We start from the raw sequence: 20,610 nt of genomic DNA, 5'->3' as shown, positions 1-20,610 counted from the left end.
GAACCACAGTCACCATCGTCATCGTCTTAACCACCACGATAAAAACATCACCACCACTAACAATCATCACCAACATCACCACCAAACATTGTCACAGTCGCCATCTTAATAAGGGGGTCATCATCATAGTTACAAGCATCATCACGTGGCCGGCGCGTGCTTGCCTTTAAACCCTCATCTCACGTGGCTCCACCTCCCCTCAACCCAAGTGCACAACAACAGGTGACTGGGAATGACAAGGAGTGACTGAGAGGTGAGCAGTGACTGGGGATTATGGCGAGAGTGGGCGAGGATTCAATGGTGCGAGGGAGTGAAGAGTGACTAAGGGATAGCAATGTAAGGTATGATTGGGGGTGAAGGGTGACTTGACGTGAGGGGGGACGGGGGGGTGAGGGGGACTGATGTCCCCACCCTGAAGCAGGGGAAGGGTTGGTCATCCCCGCCTCACCACCCTCCTTCGCATTCCATCAGTGTCAAGCAAACATGAGCTGTAGCCGCCAGGCTCCATGCCCTTTCTTGCACCATCACGACCTCTTCTCCAATCGTGCATCAACATCATGCCAGCTTCCCCCGACGATTCACGATAAAACTATAAACATAAATTAATAAAAACCCATTAACACATTCCAGGTAAAAATGCCTAAGCTTCTCGCCCCAAAACTCTCAACCCAACCTCTCCTGGGTGTGGGGGACCAGGTGAGGCAGGGGGGGGGCGGACACAGGAATGTATCAGAAAAACCGAGGAGTGAAATGTACTACAACGCTACCGTTACCAGGACTAGGGCGCCACCAACAAAACTCACTACGTTCTAAAACGGCTCCTCGCGACAACGCCAAGTTGCGCCTTAATACTAAATACTGTACATCCTCCGCCCCACAATTAAACACCTGGTATTTTCGTTTTTAATTTTTTTCTTTGCAAAGCCGCTATTATGTTCTTGAAAATATTTCCTTGTTTACAAAAACGACATCGAGCAACGTGTGCGCACAACCGGGGCGCATTTGCGACGGCACAAGGCAAAGCTACACATTTACAGGAATCCGACACGAGCAGGACACTTAAGACCAGCGCACGAAAACGTCACCGTTTAGTTTTTACAACATAATCGACTTGTTCACCAACTCCGTGCGGTGTGGGGCAGGCTCTATAAGCAGGTTCAGGGGGTCAAGGTGGTCAGGAAGGGGGCTCTGCGAGGGGTCGCCTCACCCACCCATGTGCACAACAAAGCCGTGGCCTCCCCAGCACGACGCCACCATCGAGACGGATGAGAGGGGCTCGCCGTCGCCTCCACGGTACCGTTTACCTCTTGACGCGGTAGCAACGATCGGGTTTTTCGGAATTTCTCCACCAATGGGGAGAGCGGGGGCAACCAAGTGGCGCAGGCTTTGCGGAGGGTGGGGGGGGGCGCCCCAACGCCAGCCTCAGCACACCTTCCACTGCAGACGGACGTGTCGCTGCCCGCCCGTGCTCAGCAGGTACGAGTCGTCGTGTAGGAAGGCCACGTTGGTCACGTGACTGCTGTGCCCGCTGTAGATTCGGCTCGGCACCTGCGCAACACAATTCATTGTAGATATACAGGATCTGGATTTGACCCATCTTGAGATGTTGGGGCATATTTATAGGGCAGCCAGTCATAGGAGCAGAGGAAGGACTTGAGCCTGAACTTTTGCCAGGCCAAAGGTTGACTTGCGACTTTAATAGAAAGTGGGTGGAGGGGAATAGCGTGATATGAGAGTGAGGGGTAGAGGAGTGTGGAAACGAGTAGAGCGAGATGCGGGCAGAGTTAGGAGAGGGCATGGAGGATAGGTAGGCAGGGATGAGTCTGTGGAGGTTCTTCGAACAGGGTGAGATCGGGAGCCAATGCAGCGATCGGAGTATAGGGTGACAGTCTCGTTGAAAGGTGTGGGCCAGGAATCTGGTCACTGCATTTTGGACGGGACCAATGGCACACCTTGGGCTGGGAGCAGGGGTACACGAAGATGTGAACTTTCCCGAAGTCGTCGGCCACAGCAACGACTGCGCGGTTGTGAGCTCGGCACACTGCGTTGATGTCCGTGCCGTCAGAGCCATCCGGCCACACTCCTAGATGCACGCAAAGACAAAGACCCGTGTTGCCTATACACAACGTTGGACAAGCAATGCTCGCAAGCACATATGAAGGCTCACAATGGGATGGTGTGCCATGCACTGTGCAGGCTGATGTTTACACACTGCACCACGTACTCATTTAAGGTTGAGCCTACCTAGAAGATGCCCGGCACCAGTTCAGATATTTAACACTGACGTTAGTCGTGGACCGTTAATCTAACTCGGGTCACCGGGATTGATAACATAGTGCACGAATCACAATAACAACGTTCTACGCATAGATGCGCCGTGCACAGATACAAATAATTTAAATTTGTAAGGCGCAATGGGCTGTTGAGCACACATTCAATTGGTGGTTGCCTCGTCAGGACTTAACCCTAGTCCCACTGAGCGAGGGAGGAGCCTGAAGTCAAATGTCTGTGTGCACCAGTAAATGTACACACGCATGTGACAATGTACCCATGTGTGTTAGCTGGATACTTATATTGACACCCTTGCAAACAAGGTATTCCATCGACAGAATTTCTTACATTTACTCAAAAATATCCAAGATCACGTGTGCTCACGTGTGCGTACCATAGATGTGGAAGCCCAAAACGCAGGTGTACGTCGCCCATTCGATGTCCCGGATGGTATCCGCCATCAGCTGCTGCCTACAGTTACGGTTCCCTGAAAGAGCACATCCACACATGATCAAAAACAAGACAGAGATCCCACGTATAGCCTGTAATAGACTGTAGGGGCAAGTGCTGTGAGCGAGCACCGATAAAGGCAGGCACGCATCTACAAAAAATAGAAAAAAAAATCAGACATATCCATGTAGCCTACACAGGCTGTTGGGGCAAACGCTGCCATTACGAGCACCTATGCATGCCTGCACGGCACACGTCAGGGCAATGTGGCAAACAATACACAGGCACACGTCTATACCCACCCACACTCCCAGGCATTCACATGGCCTCTCGCACTCACAGTATAGGATCTCGTAATCCCCAGAGTTTGAGACGAGGAACTCTCCGTCCACTGACCAGTCCAGGTGAGTAATGAAGCTGGAATGACCCTGCATGCGCACACGTGCATACGGAAAACATCACACGTGCAGCCATCTGAGTGTTGGGGCAAGTGCTTTTTGTTAGCACCTATCAAGCTTGCAGTGATATGACCAACTGTGTGTGGTATTGGTAATATCGTGTTTGTGGTATTGGTAACACTGGGTGTGGTGAAGTATGTGCTGAGTGCAGGGTGTATAGTGAGTTTGGGGTGTCGGGTGTGGTGCGTGTGCGGCGAACGCGGTGTTGGCAGTACCGTGCACTTGCCGAGCCGCGTGTATCGCCGCCCATACCTCGCTCACTGCATGCAGGAAGATGAAGTTCTCGTTGTGAGCCGATCGCGAGCATTGAGCCGTCTGTATGTCAATCGCACAAACACAAAGATCCCCCATGTAGCTCATCAGCTGTTGGGGCAAGTGCCGTTAGCGAGCCCCAATTAAGGCCGGCACAGTGCATGAGGGGGTGATGTGGTCAGCACCACACCCAGCCGTCTTTGTTTTTCTAATGCAGATATACACTGCAACAGGCACTCATTAAGGCCGAGTCGACCTAGGGAAGGGTCCAGAACCAGTTCAGATATTCACCATTGATTTTTACCACAAGCGGGAATCTACTTGGTTCGCCAGTTTTCATAGTACATTGTGCTAACCACTGTGCCACCACTCCCCACACAGACACCACATTTTTAGTGAGTGCCAATAAGCAAGTCCAAAACGGTGTCTCTCCAGGTATGGTTCAATTTTACCCCCAAATGAACCCAAGCACGGCCCAGACCCAAGTGTACACAACACAGGCACAGAACGTTATCCTTAGAGTAACGCAAAGAGACGAGGGGAGAAACGAATAGGGACCTGGGGAGTAACGCATGACGGAGAGAAGCTCGGCTCCGTCCGTGTGCAGGGTCACGAGGGTCACTTGTCTCGGCGTTCCAGCACCGCCCACCTGCACCACAACCGCCGCAGCACAACCGCAGCACAACCACACGTCAGTCTGGAAACCTGAGGTGGCCCGGGCGACTCACTTGGCTTCACTTCTCAAGTGGCAAGACCCCACAAGCAGCAAGTTCCAGAAGAATTGGGACAAAGATTAGTTAGGGAAAACGATGTATGCATATGGATTATGTCCATTCGTCTTCAAAAGTAACATGGCACTGATAATATTTTAGCAGTATGACGATGGGGAGGTAGCCGTCAGCGCAACATGCATTATCATTTGCAAATCGGGTGTCATCACTTCCATGACAACTCTATTACTCACTTTCCTTCTTCAATTCCAACCGCAACCACTGTCCCCGTCGGGTGGAAGTCAGCTGACTGAGCCGCCTCCTGCACAGACACACGGCAAAACAAACACAACGTCCTAAGCAATGGACTCTCACCTGGTTATGCATAAAGCACAAATGAACGGGGTGAGTGAAATACATGTTTCGTCTCTTTGGGCTCTCGACAAGTTCTAATTAAGCACGTGAATGAACACGCACGAGGACTGTGGTTCGTTGGTGTGTCGTTTGTATGTTCTTGTCGCACAACAGTGTGTGCGCTGCAGCATTGTAGCACGTGCTGGAGTGTAACAACGTGGGTGCGAGGGCACTCGAGCGAACCGCCAGGCCCCCACCTCGACGGACTTGCTCCAGATGAGGCGGTGCGAGTGCACGTCCCACATGGACAACGCGGCTTGTCGTAGGAGCACGTGAAGAAGCGGTCGCGGCTCGGGTGGCACTCCAGCCCCCACAGCTCATCGGTTGGCCCTTGGGGGGGGGGGGGGGGGGAGGGGGGGTGAAGGTGTAGCAAGCAGGGGGTGAGGCAGGCGGTTGGGCGAGCCGATGGGTTAACAGGTAGGGGTGGGCGAGCGGCTGCACCTGTATGATGGGGTTGACCTCCCCGTCGAGGGAGCAGCTCAGGATGAAATTCTTGGTCGTCCCCACCAAGATGGCTTCCTCTTTCCCCTCGGCAAACCGTGCGCACCGCCCATATGCCTCGGGGACCTGTACGTGTACATACACAAACACGTGTTCAAAGACAATGATGCCTTTCGGAGGCTTCAGACTGTTGGGGCAAGTGCTGTGAAAAGCACTTATTAAAGCCGGCACGGCACATGAGAAGATGGGTGGCCAGTACCACGCCCAACCTACGGTAGGCCAAGGACCGTTTCAGATATTCATCACTGATATTGGGCGTGAGTGGGAATCAAACTCGGGTCGCTAGGGTTAGTACCATAGTGCACTAACCACTGGGCCGCTGCTCCCCGCATGTCAAGTCACACACACACTCGAATACAGCCCATGCCCCACACCTCCATCTCGCGGCGCTTGCGGTAGGCGCTGTCCCAGGCGACGATGCGCCGGTCCTTCCCTCCGCCGGACACGAGCGTCCCGTCACGCAGGAGGCACAGGGACAGGATCCCGCTTTCGTGCGCACCCGAGATCACGTGGCTGATCTTGTTGGTGCCTGAGATGCAAGGGACGCACGGGACGCACAGGCAACATGACACGTGACATGCGCCGCACGCCACGCGATGTGCGCCGTTGCGCCGCTGCCAGCGCGCTCGAAGCCACGTACCTTTGCCCCACACGAGAATGTTTCCACTGGAGTCGCCGGGTGACGGCGTCGCCACTCTCGTTGAACGTTAGGCACAGCAGCGCCTTGGGCTTCTCGTGTTTCTGTGGGGCAGTGGCGGGCACAACCGCACGACGTCACACAACATCGTGCACAAAAACGCAGCTTCACGAACACTCAGAAACTCTCGCACACTTGCATGTTGATGCACGTGTAAACACACTCGGGCACGCAGGCGTGGCGGCGTCACCTCGAAGAGGCCGAGTTTCTTGGTGAGCATGCCGCTCTCCATGCTCCAGAAGTACATGTGCCCCTTGCCGCACGTGATGATCGAGTTGCTCTCCGTGGGGTGGAACTCGGCCGCAAACACGGGGTCCCCGGCACACTAGAGCACCGCGCGCCAACACATCACCGCAAGGTCACGATCACCGCGACATCGCCACCGTCACATCACTAATTGTCTCATCACAAGCAGCAGCACAACACGAGCATTGAAAGATACAATCGTTTTACTTTGAGACGGGAGAGGAACACGTGGATAAGAAAACAAATGCAGGTTACAGACAAAGTGTCCCAGCTCTTAAGAAAAGTAAGAGGGCTTGGTGGGGCAGGACACGTCACAACTAGAAGGGACAATGGCCAGCGGTTGAGACTCGAGAGGAAGAAGCACGGAGCGATACGGGTTGTTGCCTGACATGATCGTGCGAGATAGCGATGGCTTATGACGATGAAAGCCGCAGAATGATCAGCTAATGATGAGTGATGGTGATTATGTGGAGGTGACAAGGACCTTGATTTCCATGAACTTGTCTTCCTTCTGCCAGTTCCAGATGGACATCACGTGCTCGTTCGCATCGTCCACCACCATGAGGTGTAGGCCTCCGTTCTGCACGCGTGCAGGGGTCAAATAATCAGAATATTTACACTGCAGGAGGAATCCGATGAGCTATAAAGCTCCTTTTCACTGATGTCCAGTCGGGGTGAGTCAGAACGTCACAACAAACAAACGATACAAAAAACGCGATAAGAAAGGTAAACATCGTTTTTGAAAAATATGCAACTAAAACTAAACTATATTTGACCAGGTAAAGACCACGGAGGTATTAACTTAACTTTCATAAGCGATCTGCCCACAAGTGAAAGCTCAACAAATTGTCATCTCGTGGAATTTTATCGCTGTAAAATCTAAATGCAGGGGTCAAAGGTCATATGGGGGCGCAGAGGGGGGGGGGGGTGCCGTGCACACAAGTGAGCAGACGGCATCCACCGTTGTTGTCCTATGGACAGTCTTGCGGAATGTCCATCACTCAGGGCTGTAAACGGGAGATGAGCACTGACCCTCAGTGCTCAATCGAGCAGGAAATCACTTTGACTCCGGACTAATCAGCATTACTCAACACCTGCTCATTCCTACATCACGCCGTCCTCCACGCATGGCCTCACATCCACCGAGATGACAAATGACAACGTCAGTGCCGAGACCGAGGATAACAGGCTGAGAAACCACGAACTGGGGTCACCACGCATGGCCTAAGATCCACAATTGCTCACTCCGACATACGCATGCTCGCTCACTTTGAAGCGCGTGTACGCACACTCAATACGACGCGCGTGTACGCAGTCAGTCGCTCACTCCCACACGCGTGTACACACACTCGGGCGCACGTATACACAAACTCGCTCGCTCACTTCAACATGCGTGTACGCACCGCCTTGGAGAAGGAGAGGCAGTTGACGGAGCGCACGAAGGAGCCGGTGCCGATGACGTGCAGCGAGTTGAGCGTCACCGAGTCCCAGATCCGCACGTTGGGCGCGAAAGGCTACGCGGGGGCGCACACACACGAAATGCGCACACACACGCCCGTACTAAGGCAAAGAGCCCCCGTGTAGCCTTAACAGACTGCTGGGCCAAGTGCCGTTTGGAGGCACCTATAAAAGGCCGTCACAGCACACGAAGGGGGTGTTGTGGTCAGCAGAACCCACAGCCACCTTTGTCTTTCTCGTGCTGATGTTTACCACCGCACCGGGTACTCATTTAAGGCTGAGTCGACCGTAGGGAGGACCAGGTCAGATGTCGGTCACTTCTGTTGGCCGCGAGCAGGAATTGAACTTACCGGGTTCGTAGTGAAGTGCGCCAACCAATACACGACCGTTCCACACACGTGCACATATCTGTACATTCACCCACACACACGCACACCCTCACCTTGCCCTCCTTGGTAACACCAGCCATCTGGCCTGTCGCCACGGTGACCTTGTCAGGGTGTATTGCGATACTGCAGGGAAAAAAGCAATATTAAAACATGCTCTTCATCATTATCATCATCAGTGCAACCATCGCCACAATATAACCATCATAATCACCATCATAACTTCTACCACCAACCCATCACTCCCACCACCAATTACCATAATTTCCTAACCATTATGACAACTGCCACCACCACACGATCATTATCACAATCATCAGCACCACCTCATCACAAAGGCACCATCATCATCACTATCATCATAAACAAGGCTCATTGCTCATGGAATATTTTGCGGGGGTCCCCCAAACCCGCAAATTCCTGGACCCAGCACTGAGAAATATATTTTATGGAGCTCAGCCCGGCACAGCTCCAGCTCAAATTAGGCCCTGATCCTAACCTTCATTATCACACCATCATTATCACCACTATCATCAATAGCACACACCATTTGCTACTAAGTTGCGGTGATGTCACCATGGCACCTGTGCCAGGGCCAGGTGCACTTTGAGGCCAAGCGAAGAGTCGAAGGCTCGCTCACAGTGTCAAGCGGCAGACCCAGGTGCCATGGGTTGACTGACATGACTGGCAGATGCACCAGCTGTGCCCCCGACTGTGCCAACCACCACCATCACCGCCATCACCAGCATCACCGCGGTGGTGCTCACCACTTGACGTCGGTGTTGTGGCCGAGGTAGTGGCGCTGGGTGCCCTCCTGCACGTTGTAGAGCACCACGACAGACGCCACGAAGTAAACCATCTCCCCCGTGGGCAGCAGGTGAATGTTGCAGCGGCAGTCCTGCCCGCGGTAGCCGTATCTGAGGTCGGGCGTCGCTGTCAAGGGGTCATTCGCTGTCGTCGAGAACCCTGCAACTGCCGCTGGGGGGGGGGGGGGGGGGGGGGGCCTCCGGATGTTTGCGATGAGATGCGGCGCAAGGCGCATTTAAGCAAGCGCCACAGCGATGCAAAGATGATTAATATGAGAGGGTGGCACAGTGGTCATAGGTGTGCTTCACAGCAAAAAGGGCCTGGGTTCAATTCCCGAACCGGGCACCTGTGTGGAGTTTGTATGTCGTCCCCCTGTTCTCCACGGGTTTCCTCCGAGTTCTCCCATAGCTAAATTAAAGCACGCGATGTTAACTGATGTTGGCCAAATATCCCGATGCCCTAAAACGACCTGCCAATTACTCAATGGGGACTACACAAAGCAACATCTCCCCCTCCTGCGAAAACTTGGCAGGACCCGGCTGACAAAAGGGTCTTGAGACTCGGACTTGCCTGGGTAAACAAATGTAATAACAACATAAAATAACCATGAGCGTAGTTCTGGGGAACTTAAATAACAGAGTAGATTTCATGAAAATGTCTCCTTCACATATCTGTTTCCTAATGCAAAAAATAAAAACGCATATCTCACACAACCCATCAGCACCATGCCATGGCAGCGAGCCTGACCCTGCTGATGGGACAATGCGTGTCAAAACCGGTTTACAATTTGCTTTACTCAATAAATGCTGCTGAACTTACACGCTCCCAGGCTACGTGGCCAACGGGTTATGGGAGACACTTTTTTTACTTACATGTCGCTACAAATACGTGAAGGCGACGTGCCGTTTACCCCTCTATTATTGTACGAACAACACGAGGTGAGAGGATACACCCACTCGAGCTTGAGCTTGTCTGGAGGCAGCGCCACCTTCTGGCTCAGGCTGTAATCGTCCTTGAGGTGCGAGGGCAGGTACATGGTGACGGGGCGGCCACGCACAAAACATCTTCACGTAGCCCTCCTCTGCGGACAGCGGGCGGGTGGCGCGGGTGACCCCCACCGCACGGGCAAGCGGGTGGAGTGAGCGAGGGTGAGTGGGAAGATGGGGGTGGCATTGAGTGGTGAGGGGGGTGGATGAGCGGTTGGATGAACGATGTAGTGTATGGGTGGATGAGTGGAAAAGGGAGTGGGTGGGTGGGTGGGTGGGTGGATAGGTGAGCGGGTGGTTGAGGGAGGGAGGGGGTGGTTGACGGAATAGATGGTTGATTGAGTGGATAAGTGGGTTAATGAGTGGTTTGATAAAACGAATGGCGGTGGAGGTTGGTAGATGAGTGAGTGAGGGTGGGAGAGTGAGCACAGGTGTTTGTTGTGAGGTGCGGAAAAAGCAGATAATCAAAACCACGCTGGAGGCAGTGGCCAGATGCTGAGTGGGTTCACGATGGCCGTGTCAGAGCAAGAAGCCGGCACCGCTGTGGTCTTTGGTTAGAATCCAGGATTCAGCCGCTCATGATTCAAATAGGTTCTCAAGAGGTAAAAAGATCATTTTAGCCGGGTGACCAATGACTACACAAAAACCCCACTGTATAAAATTAGTTTTTTTTACTTAATTTGGCTAAATTCCATCACTGCGAGAGATCCGAATTGGAATCTTCGTTTAATGACGGTGCACCGACAGCATCGTCGGGACAATTATTGTGTAACCACAACGGGAAGTGCCTGCCCTTTCCCTGGGCCAGGCCATGGGTCCGTTAAGAAGTCTCCCTCCCGTTCCCAGTGTCCACGGGGGAGAGCGAGACAAGGAGACACAGAGTGTCGCGAGTGTAAGGCGTCAGCGAGTGAGTCTCAGGCGCAGGCACCGACCCCCTGGCACCCCCGTCCACCACAGGCAATGCCACACAATCATCGTCGCCGACAATGATCGGTGGCGAAATCAGCAGCCCCGGCCGGGGAGCGAGGTCTCCGCGCCGCCACCATCACAAGCGCGGGGGTGGGGAGGAAGCATTTCTCACACGCCCGCCCTCGTGTGGCAAAAGACATCGAAACGCACCACGAGCGAAGTTTGTTTTGTTAAAAGACGGGGGGAAAAAAACGAGCGGCCCTCATCTTGTGGATACAAAGCGACACTATGTCGATTGACATGGCGTTCAAATGCGAGCGCATCGCGGAGACGCGGCGCAGGAACACGGGCCATATTTATCGTACCGAGAGTGATTGAGGCCGTTGGTTATAGGCCAAGGGAAAGAAATGAAGGGCTTGAGCCTGAACAGCGAGTCGAGGTGTGTAGCTACAAGATAAGAGCCGTTTGGGTTAAGATTTGCTTCTTGATCGAACAGAAGCGTTTAGCAGCTGGGACACCGGCATGCAGCAGCGGCAGCAGTGGTAGCGGCAGCAGCAGCGACACAGCCACAGGGAACAAGCGCAGCCACCACCACCAACAGCCAGAGCGGAGTGTAACACAGCCGCACCAGCGACACGCTGGGGAGTTATGTCGCACGGCCACCAACACACAGGAAGCGACGTCGCACCGCCACCAACACACAGGAAGTGACGTCGCACCGCCAGCAACACACAGGAAGTGACGTCGCACCGCCAGCAACACGGTGCTGTCACGCCACCACCAACGCAGGAAGTGACCTCAGCCCACCGCCAACACACACGATATGATATCATGCAGCGGCACACAGGAGCAGAGTGACCGGAGTAGTGAGCGAGGAGGATAGGAGGTGGAGAACGGTGGGGGGGGAGGGGGGCTGCAGAGCAAGCTGGCACCATGTGGGGTGAGGCTCACCTGGTGAGTACGTGACGCGACGCTTGTCTGTCGCACAGACACCCACACCGACACAACCATTTAAACATCAACTCGCAGCCATCACAGCACCAATCCAATCAATTACTGGCAAAACGACAATCGCAGCATAACGATGAACGCGCGTGCGCACGGTCGAGGCAGATGGAGTTATCTGGCGCCCAGCCTCACCCCCGGAAGTGCGATCACGAGCGTTGCCACGTTGTGACGATACCACGATTCGTCGTACGATATATAAGATCCACAACGATCGTTATCATCAGTTTTGCTAAATATAAAATCCTGATCATTTCTATTATTTTATTCCCTGACAAAATTACGTCTGAAATAACAAACTCTAAAATTAAAGCTGCCAACGAACAGATGTTATACGTTAAATTGAGTGCTCTGCAGAATGTTCTGCGGAGCAAGTAATGGCATGATTATATGACCTCATCATTGACATCATAGATTTAATATTTGGAAATGCAACAGTTTTTGCATAATGGCCAGCATGTGCATTTTACGCATAACATTGCATAACTCAGTGCAGGCAAAGGCAGAGTGACCTGCAGTTGAAGAAGAAGTAAATATTTGTTCCCATGAGCAGTTACAACAAATGTGAGAACCACAAACTATGGGGAAGCTGACATCACGATAATCACCATCATGGACCGTCATTTCGCGTCGTGAATAATTACACAGCGGCAACGCTAGTGATCGCACGTGCGTGTGTGCACGTGCGTCTGTGTGCATGCACGTGAGTGTGTGTATCTTTGTGGAGAGCTCACCTGAGCAATACTCGGGCTTGGGTTTGCTACTCGGAGAGAAGAGGGAGCGAGGGCAGAAGGGATGGGGGGTGGGAGGTGAGTGAAAATTCGAGGGCTCAACTCCGCTCCAGCGCAGGACTTGTGCGAGTGGTGCGAGTCGTGTGCATGGTCTGTGTGGTCTGAGTGGTGGAGGCATGATGCGAGTAATGTGTGCAGTGCGTGCGGTGCACGTGGCGTGTGCAGTGCGAGCGGCGCGTGCAGTGGGTGCAGCGTGTGTGGCGATCGCGTGGTGAGCGTGTGGTGAGCGTGTGGAGTGCGGTGAACGTGTGGTGAGCGTGTGGAGTGTGATGAACGTGAGGTGAGCGTTTGGCGAGCGTGCGGAGGGGGAACTCACTCGAGCTGCTTGCGCTTGCTTGCGCTGTTCTCCGTGACGGACCGCGAGCGGTTGAGCCGCGCCTCCCTGCGCAGGGTGCAGTTCTCCGTGCTGCTCACGGCACAGGAGCAAGCCACGGTGATTCCCAGCCAGCAGTGGAGAGATCACGATGATGACGATGATGATGATACATAAATAAGACACTTTCTTTCAACATTAATTTTAACAATCAACACAAATATGGTCATAAAGCGAGGACCATATGTTTAAATATCTGCACTAGATATGCGGCAGCGAGACACGAACATTCATTATGACCCAGCGAGACACAAAGCTGATCATCACGTTACGAGGACATTGGTGCTCATCTCCCATTTACGGCCCTGAGCCAGTGGTGGGCAATTCCACATTCATATGGCGGGGGTGCGTCTAGCAGTCATAGCAGAGCCACAGTTGACTTCCTCACAAAGCGGTACTGGTTTTATCGACCCCGGGGGGAGGGTTGATTGGCTGAGTCAACCATCCACCAACCAGGGTTTGAACTCGCGACCTTCCGCTAGCAAGCCGCTCGCTCTACTGCTGCGCCACCCGGCCGGTTGCACACAGCACAGACGCATGTAGACGCAGCAGCAGCGACAGCAACAGCAGCAGCACTGCAGACTGCTCCTACAATTACACATTGGTGGTTCATGATGCTGCACTCCGAGGTGTGGGTTGATCGCAATGGTGTGGTCGCCATGTTGTGGCGCAGTTGGCATGGTGTGGTGTGGTGGGAGTGGTGTAGCAGGGTGGGAGTGGTGGTGGTTGCCATGGTGTGGTTCAAGTGTGCGGCATAGTTGGCATGGTGTGGTGTAGTTGGCATGGTGTGATGTGCTGGGAGTGGCGGTGTAGCAGGGTGGGAGTGGTGGTGGTTGCCATGGTGTGGTTCAAGTGTGCGGCGTAGTTGGCATGGTGTGGTGTAGTTGGCATGGTGTGGTCTAATGCGAGTGGTGCGATTGCCATGGTGTGGTTACCAGTGTATGGCGTAGTTGACACGATGTGGTGTATTTGAAATGGTGTGGTTGCCCAGGTGTGATTTCACTGGGGCGATTGCCATGGTGTGCTCGGGGTGGTTTGGTTGAATTGGTGCGGTGGGCGTCTTGTGGTTGAAACTCACGGTCTGGGTGAGGGGGTGCTGAGGGGGGCGTATCCCGAATTCGGTTTGCGGGGGGTCAGGGGGGGCCCGTCGCTTAGCAGGCTCGAGCGCGACGGGTGGGAGGACAGAGACGGGCGACCTGGGGACACACGCAGAAGTGCAAAGACTAAGATCCCCCATATAGCCTTGAACAGACTGTCAGGTCAAGTGCTGTTAGCGAGCACCTACGAAGGCCAGCACGGCGCACAAGGGGGTCGGTGGCCAGCATCACGCCCGACCGCCTTTGCCTCCCTAATGGCCCATGGCCAGTTCAGACAATTGTCACTGTGTTGACCATGAGCGGGAATCAAACTCAGGCCGTAGGGTTCGTAGAGCAGCGCGCGCTTACCGCTACACTACCGCTCCCCATGGAGGCAGTGAGACAAACAGACACGCGGGGATACGCAGAGAAACATGGAGACGTTGAGACAGAAAGGAGACAAGTGGAGACACACGGGGACACCACACACGCAGACAAACGGAGACAGTGAGACATGCAGAGACACACAAAGACACGAGTGGACGGAACGTGTACGGACTGTCCACACGCACGCAAGGACGGCGTGTGGAGGCGGCAGCAAGGAGACAGGTTGATAGTAACCTAGCAACAGGATGGGTCCAAGGGGGTTCCAAATGGCCATGTCAGAGACGGATGACGGCACTGCTGAGATCCAGGGTTTGAATCCAGCTTTCAGCTGCTTGCGGTGAAAGCAGGTTCTTGAGACCAAGGAGTCGATGGTCGGACGCCAATGTCGCTGCACAGATTCATTTAGTTTATTTATTTAATTTGGCTCATTCCCAGCTCTTAAGGACCACACATTGACTTCACTGACGCACGACAAACAGGGAATGTGAAAGGCAAAGCTGCTTGCGCGAGTTAAATAGGCCTATTGAGAGAGATTGTGTGAAAGGTTGTGTAGTCTCACCGCCGCTCGTGTGTGAGAGGGAGTGAGCGAGTGAACGAGTGAGCGAGTGAGCGAGCGGGCGGGCAGCATCTCTCACCATGACACGCGCTGAGTGAGAGGGAGCCTGAGTGAGCGACTTTGTGAGACTTGAGCGAGTGATCGAGCGATAGAGCGTGCGAGCGAGCGATAGAGCGTGCGGCGTCTCTCACTGCCGCGCGTGGGTGTGTTGGTGCCGGGCTGCTGTTGCTGCTGCTGCTCCTCGGCGGCCGACAGCCTCCGGATGACGTCGGCGAGCGCCGCCTTGAGCACCGTGATCTCGTCGTCCTGGGCGCGCGCCCGCCGCTCAGCGCCGCCAGCCGGTGCAGGGCATTCGGCACCGCCCGCCCCGCCGTGCTGCTGCTGATGCTGGTGGTGGTGGTGCAGCGGGTGGTAGTCGCTCACCGAGCCCAGGCTTAACGAGGCCGTGGTCTCGGCGAGCGAGACGGAGCGCTGGGCCCCGCCGCCGGTGGGGCCGGCCCCGTCACCGTCGGTGCTGTTGGCCATGTCGCCGGTGCCGTCGGTGCCGAGGAAGCGATTGCCGAGGGCGACGAGGTCCGGGTCTCCGTCGCCGGGGGCGTCGGCGCCGTCGCTCTCCGTCAGCACGCAGCTCCCGTCCTCGCCTGCGCCACGGGGGACGGAGGACACACACGGACACAAGACATGGACAGATACACAAACACACATGCATTGAGACACGTGACACACATGCATAGAGACACATGACACACACAGAAAAGACAAAATACACACACACAAAGACATACGGACCATACACAGATACACACGGGCATAGACACAGGCACACGCCCATGGACACGAAGACAGACGCGGACATATGCACACACGGACACAGACATGAGGATGGAGGAGCAGACATGGGCAGACACACACACACACACACCGAGTACGGCGCACTCGGGACACAGATTAGTCCGCTGGCTCCACAGGACAAAGCGACTGCGCACACACGATTAGCGCGGGCGACGGCGCACGTCGCCGCGTCGCAAGCAAGCTCCCGAGCCGCCACAGCATCCTCCCCACCACTACCACCATCACCCACAACCAACACCATCAGCAGCGGTAGCAGCAGCATCTTCACCATCAGCATCCTCATCACCACCATCATCGGCAACAGCATCTTCATCAGCAGCAGGTGCAACGTCCTCATCACCGCCATCATCACGATCAACAGCAGCAACGGCACCTTCAACAGCATCAACAGCAAGTGCAGCATCCTCATTGTCACCACAACCACCACCAGCAGCAGCTTCACGGTTGTGACCGTGGCGGTGCAGACGGAGAGACTCGGAGGCAAATGGAGGCGGACACGGAGAGAGCTTGCGCAGCGCGTGCACGCACACACAGAGACACAGCCTCCATCTCCCCACTCACCCCCAGCGACAATGGCTTGACCCTTCCCTTTGTTCCACGAAAATCCCCAAAAAAACCCCAACGGGCGGCCGTGAGCAGTCGCCGCCGCTAATTGTGGCGAGCGAGCGGCGTCGGCGCCGCTGCGGGCAGCGCGCTGCGGCGAGCGAGGCGGCCTCCTGCCTTCGTCACGACGACGGGAGCGAGGAGGACGAGGAGGGTGGCAGGGACCCGAGTCGTGCAGCGCCGCTCAAAGCTGTCTTTGTTGCGTGGGGGGAGTGGTCGGTCGGAGGAGGAGGGAGAGTGTGTGGGGGCGAGTGGGTGGGTAGCGGCGTAGGAAGGCAGCCATCCATGCCATTCCCCGATTCATTTTATTTCATTTAATTGACGATGGGAGCTGAAAGAGCAGCCACCGACACATTTGTGCGTGTGTGTGTGTGTGAATCAATGGGACTGTGTCACCAATTGCATCCGAGAGTGGTATTGAACGGGTTATGAATTGTGGGCGCGTAACGTGGGCGTTGTGTGTCGGGGAGCACCTATGAATGCCGGTACGGCGCACAAGGGGGTGGTGTGGCCACCACCACCACGTCCGGCAACCTTTGTCTCCTCAGTGTTGGTATTTTACACACCAACGCAGGCGAGTCGACCCTCATGGCCGAGTCGACCGAAGGGAGGTTTTGAGATCACTCGCCACTTACGCTAGCCGTGGCCGGGAATCAAACCCTGGTCGATGGGTTTGCAGCGCAGCGCAGGAACCACATCAAGAGGATTCCTGACCCCAGTTGCTCACAATCATCAAGGGCTGTCATGATGGCGTGCAGGTCTGGATAAAGCTGTGCCGGCCGGGAGTCACATCCATTTCCTGTTCACCGTGGAGTGCGACAGGGATGTCATCTGGCCCCTACACGATTTAAACATCTTATTTAACCACACAGTTCACAGAAGCTTCAATGACTCTTGCATCCATCTGGGAGAGATACAATCGGAGGCGGATGGATTTCCAGGTGAGGTCTAGGGACGGCACCTTACTCGTCAGCCATGCTACGTACGCCGATGATCTGGTCATTACGGCTCACTCCGAGAAAATGCAAAGAATTGGAGATTGGACTGCTGAACCTGGAGCTGCCACTTAAAGAGTGGGGGCCTTACCATTAGCCCAACGAAATCAAAAGCACCTGCGTGGGTATTGTATGTCATAAATCACTACTACCCCTTCAACTACCGTGAGTAATGGGGTGGTTGTAAAGAGGGTGGAGGAGTTCCCATACCTGGGCCGTGTGCTCATTAACAGCTTCAGTTTGGCAGCAGAGATCTCGCTGGAAGGCAGTCGAGTGGCATATCTTTTCATCGGTTGCACAACACTATGTGGAAAGCTGCCTGATCTATTATTGCTCCATACAAAGCCCCAGGGTCTTTTTGGCCATAGTTAAGACCTCTCTTATCTACGCTTAGAAACGTGAACGCATTTACAGGAACACCTGCACCAGTTTTTAAACATTCAGGATCACATGCCTAAGGTCCATCCTGGATTTAATGCACACTGGAATGTGAGGAGCTCAAACATCTTAATAGATTGGACGCAGTCCCATTATGAGCTCCTTCGGCAAGCGAGGCTGTGTTGGCTGGGTCATGGCAGCCTGCATGTTCAGACACCGCATGCCCAAGCAGCTTCTCTTTGGCTGGACACAGGGAGCTAACCTGCGCACGGGCTAAGGAGGCGGAAGGCTGATGCGGTAATGGAGGATGTGGAGCCGATTGGACTTTGCCGATGAATGGTACCAACAGTGTCAAGATCGGCCGATGCGGAGTAGGCTCGTCAAGGACACTACTCGGCAGTTGGAGGCAGTCGCCCTCCGACAACAACAGCGGGTGGAGGAGCGAAGCTCGCAACAACGAACTGAGCACCGAGTGACTAAAACTCAGCAAGACGGCACAGTGGGGAGCACAGGTGGTTGCATCTACCAGCCATCTCAATCAACCCATAACACCCGTGTCTATCCCGAGACCTCCTGCCAGCGAGCCTTCCACACTGCATGCGACCTCTGAGTGCACCCTGCCTGGCACAAGTGCTGACGTCACCGCCATTGCTGGTGAATGGCGGGCTGCTGCCGTTGTTGTCTTAGCGAGTGTACGGCCGTGTATGACTTTCGATGTGCGTGCGACGGTGTGAATGAGTGTTTGTGAGCGTCAGCGTGCGTGTGGCCGTGTGCGTGCGTTGGCAGTGCCTGCAAGTGGGTAGGGTGGAGGTGGTGGGGTGGGGGGGCTCCATCGGCCAGAGTCGGGCCAATTGCGGATGTTGATTTCTGAGGTTTTCGTGGGAGGAGGGGAGGGGTGTGAGCGGAGAGGTCTGTGCGGGTGGGTTGGTGGGGGGAGTACAGACGTCTGTGCCTGCACGAGGCTGCCTGTGAACATGCTTTAATTAAAAAACATTCTTCGTACTCCATTTTTTGGCAAATACGGTGCCTACTGCCGGACCCTGCGGTCACGCGCGTGTAATCGCAGCTCGCCCATTTACATCTCGAGGCATGCCCACGAGGCATTGCATTGGGGGGAGGACAAGCTCAGCTGGTCAGCATTTTTTGAAGAAGATATTCTGTTCTTTTTTTTTTCAAATGCGGCTTCCCGAAGCGGGCGAGCGAAGCAGAATAAATTCACGGAGAGGCGCGGGGATGTGCGGCGGCAACCCCACCACCACCACCACCCCGCCACCCCCTACCATGCGTCGCTAAAATACCCCGAGTAAACCGGGTAAATCCGTGCGCCCGATCCCAGCTCAAACCACCAACCCCGGGTCACACGCGCCGCGCGAGCGACAGGCGAACGCACTACAGGCGAACGCCTGACAGGCAAACGCGCGGGGCACGCGTTCGTACCACACGCACGCGTGTCACGAACGTGTGCGTGCTCACATTGCACGCACATGTGCTCCCGCACGTGTGCACTGCACGTGTGCACTGCACTTGTGAGCGCAGGCGCATGTGCAATCCGCACGCACGCCATACACGCCTAGATGCAATCCCGTTCGATTTGTATTCACACAAGCGCCCGCAAATGCGATGTACACATGAACACACGCGCGCACACGTACTTAAGTGCACAGAGGTGTATGATCGCATGCACTTTTTGCACGTGCAGTGTTAAATTCACATGCAATGCACATTCACGCTTATGCTAACGTACGCATGCACACGTGCGCACACACAAACGTGCGCAGGCATGAACGGTTGCGCACGCAGACACCCATGCAGATGCAGTGGAGGTTCTTGGATCCACGCTCGCACACATGCACGCGCACACACACGCCACACACACACAGCACACATGCTGCACACACGCGCGCGCACACATGCATGCACACACGCACGCACGCACACACTCGCGCACAGCACAGTGACCTGCAAACTGCAACAGGACCAGCTATTACACACATTACGGTCGAGATGAGTGCCCTGCTATTCTCAGTAATTCACCCTGCGACTGATGGCCTCAAAATGATCGCAGCAGGAGCAGCAGTGGCAGCATCGATCAGCATCAATAGCTGTATCAGCTGTGGAAGCTATAGCAACAGCATGTATGTATGTATGTATGTTAAACTTCTTCTCCGCACCGTACATGGCCAACTGTGTTAATCGGAGGTGCGGGCGAAGGACAACAAACTAAACACAAAAAGCAGTTCTAAAGAATGAGTTTGCAATCTAGATATGCAAGTGCAGCTCCAGTGGCTTCCAATAGCAGCGCTGCCAACACACACGAACAAGCACACAAAGACAAATGTCCCCCGTCGAGCCTTCGAAAGCTGTTCTCACACACCAAAGACAAAGATCCCCCATGTAGCCTTAAACTGACTATTGGGGCAAGTGCTGCTGCTGAGCATCTATGAGTGCAGGAAAGGTACATGCGGAGGTGGGTAGCCAGAACCACGTCCGGCCGCCTTGTCTCCCCAGTACTGATGTTTACACATCACACCAGGTACTCATTTAAGGATAATTCGACCAAGGGGAGGTACACGATTAGTTAAGATATGCGCCACTGAAATTGGTTGGGAGCGGGAACCGAACTGGGGTCGTCAGATTCCTAGCGCAGCACGCCAACCACTGCGCCACCACTCCCCACACACTCACATACGGGCAAAGATAAAGATCCCCCATATAGCCTTAACAGCCTGTTGGGGCAAGCGCTGTTAGCAAACACACAGGCTCACGCCAGCACGCACTCACTCTCGAACACACATGCTCGCACACGCACTCACCAATGTGTGCTCACCCCTACATTCACCCACACGCTCACCCGTGGACGTTCACCCCCCCCCCCCCATGCTCACCCCAAGAGGGGCCCCACAGGAGACGTAGAAGATCCCAGCTCCGTGCTCCATCTCCCCAGCCACCCCCCACTCACGCCCTGCGGCCTCTCGCAGATTATCCCGACCACCGTGACCCTCTGTCCACCTCCTCTTCCCGCCTCGCTCCCCACTCCCTACCGCTCCCT

The 20,610-nt window shown here is 54.7% G+C and overlaps 1 pseudogene; it reads right to left on the bottom strand.

The window, feature by feature from the left end:
- Positions 1-1,422: 1,422 nt before the first annotated feature.
- On the bottom strand, positions 1,423-16,480 carry LOC133361568 (echinoderm microtubule-associated protein-like 2; annotated as a pseudogene).
- Positions 16,481-20,610: the final 4,130 nt, after the last annotated feature.

Source organism: Lethenteron reissneri, unplaced genomic scaffold, assembly GCF_015708825.2.
Source record: "Lethenteron reissneri isolate LAM-NWPU_2019-01 unplaced genomic scaffold, ASM1570882v1 scaffold_1147, whole genome shotgun sequence".
Lineage (NCBI taxonomy): Eukaryota > Metazoa > Chordata > Hyperoartia > Petromyzontiformes > Petromyzontidae > Lethenteron > Lethenteron reissneri.
The sequence above is the reverse complement of the archived record's forward strand: the minus strand, read 5'-3'. Positions and strand labels throughout refer to the sequence as shown.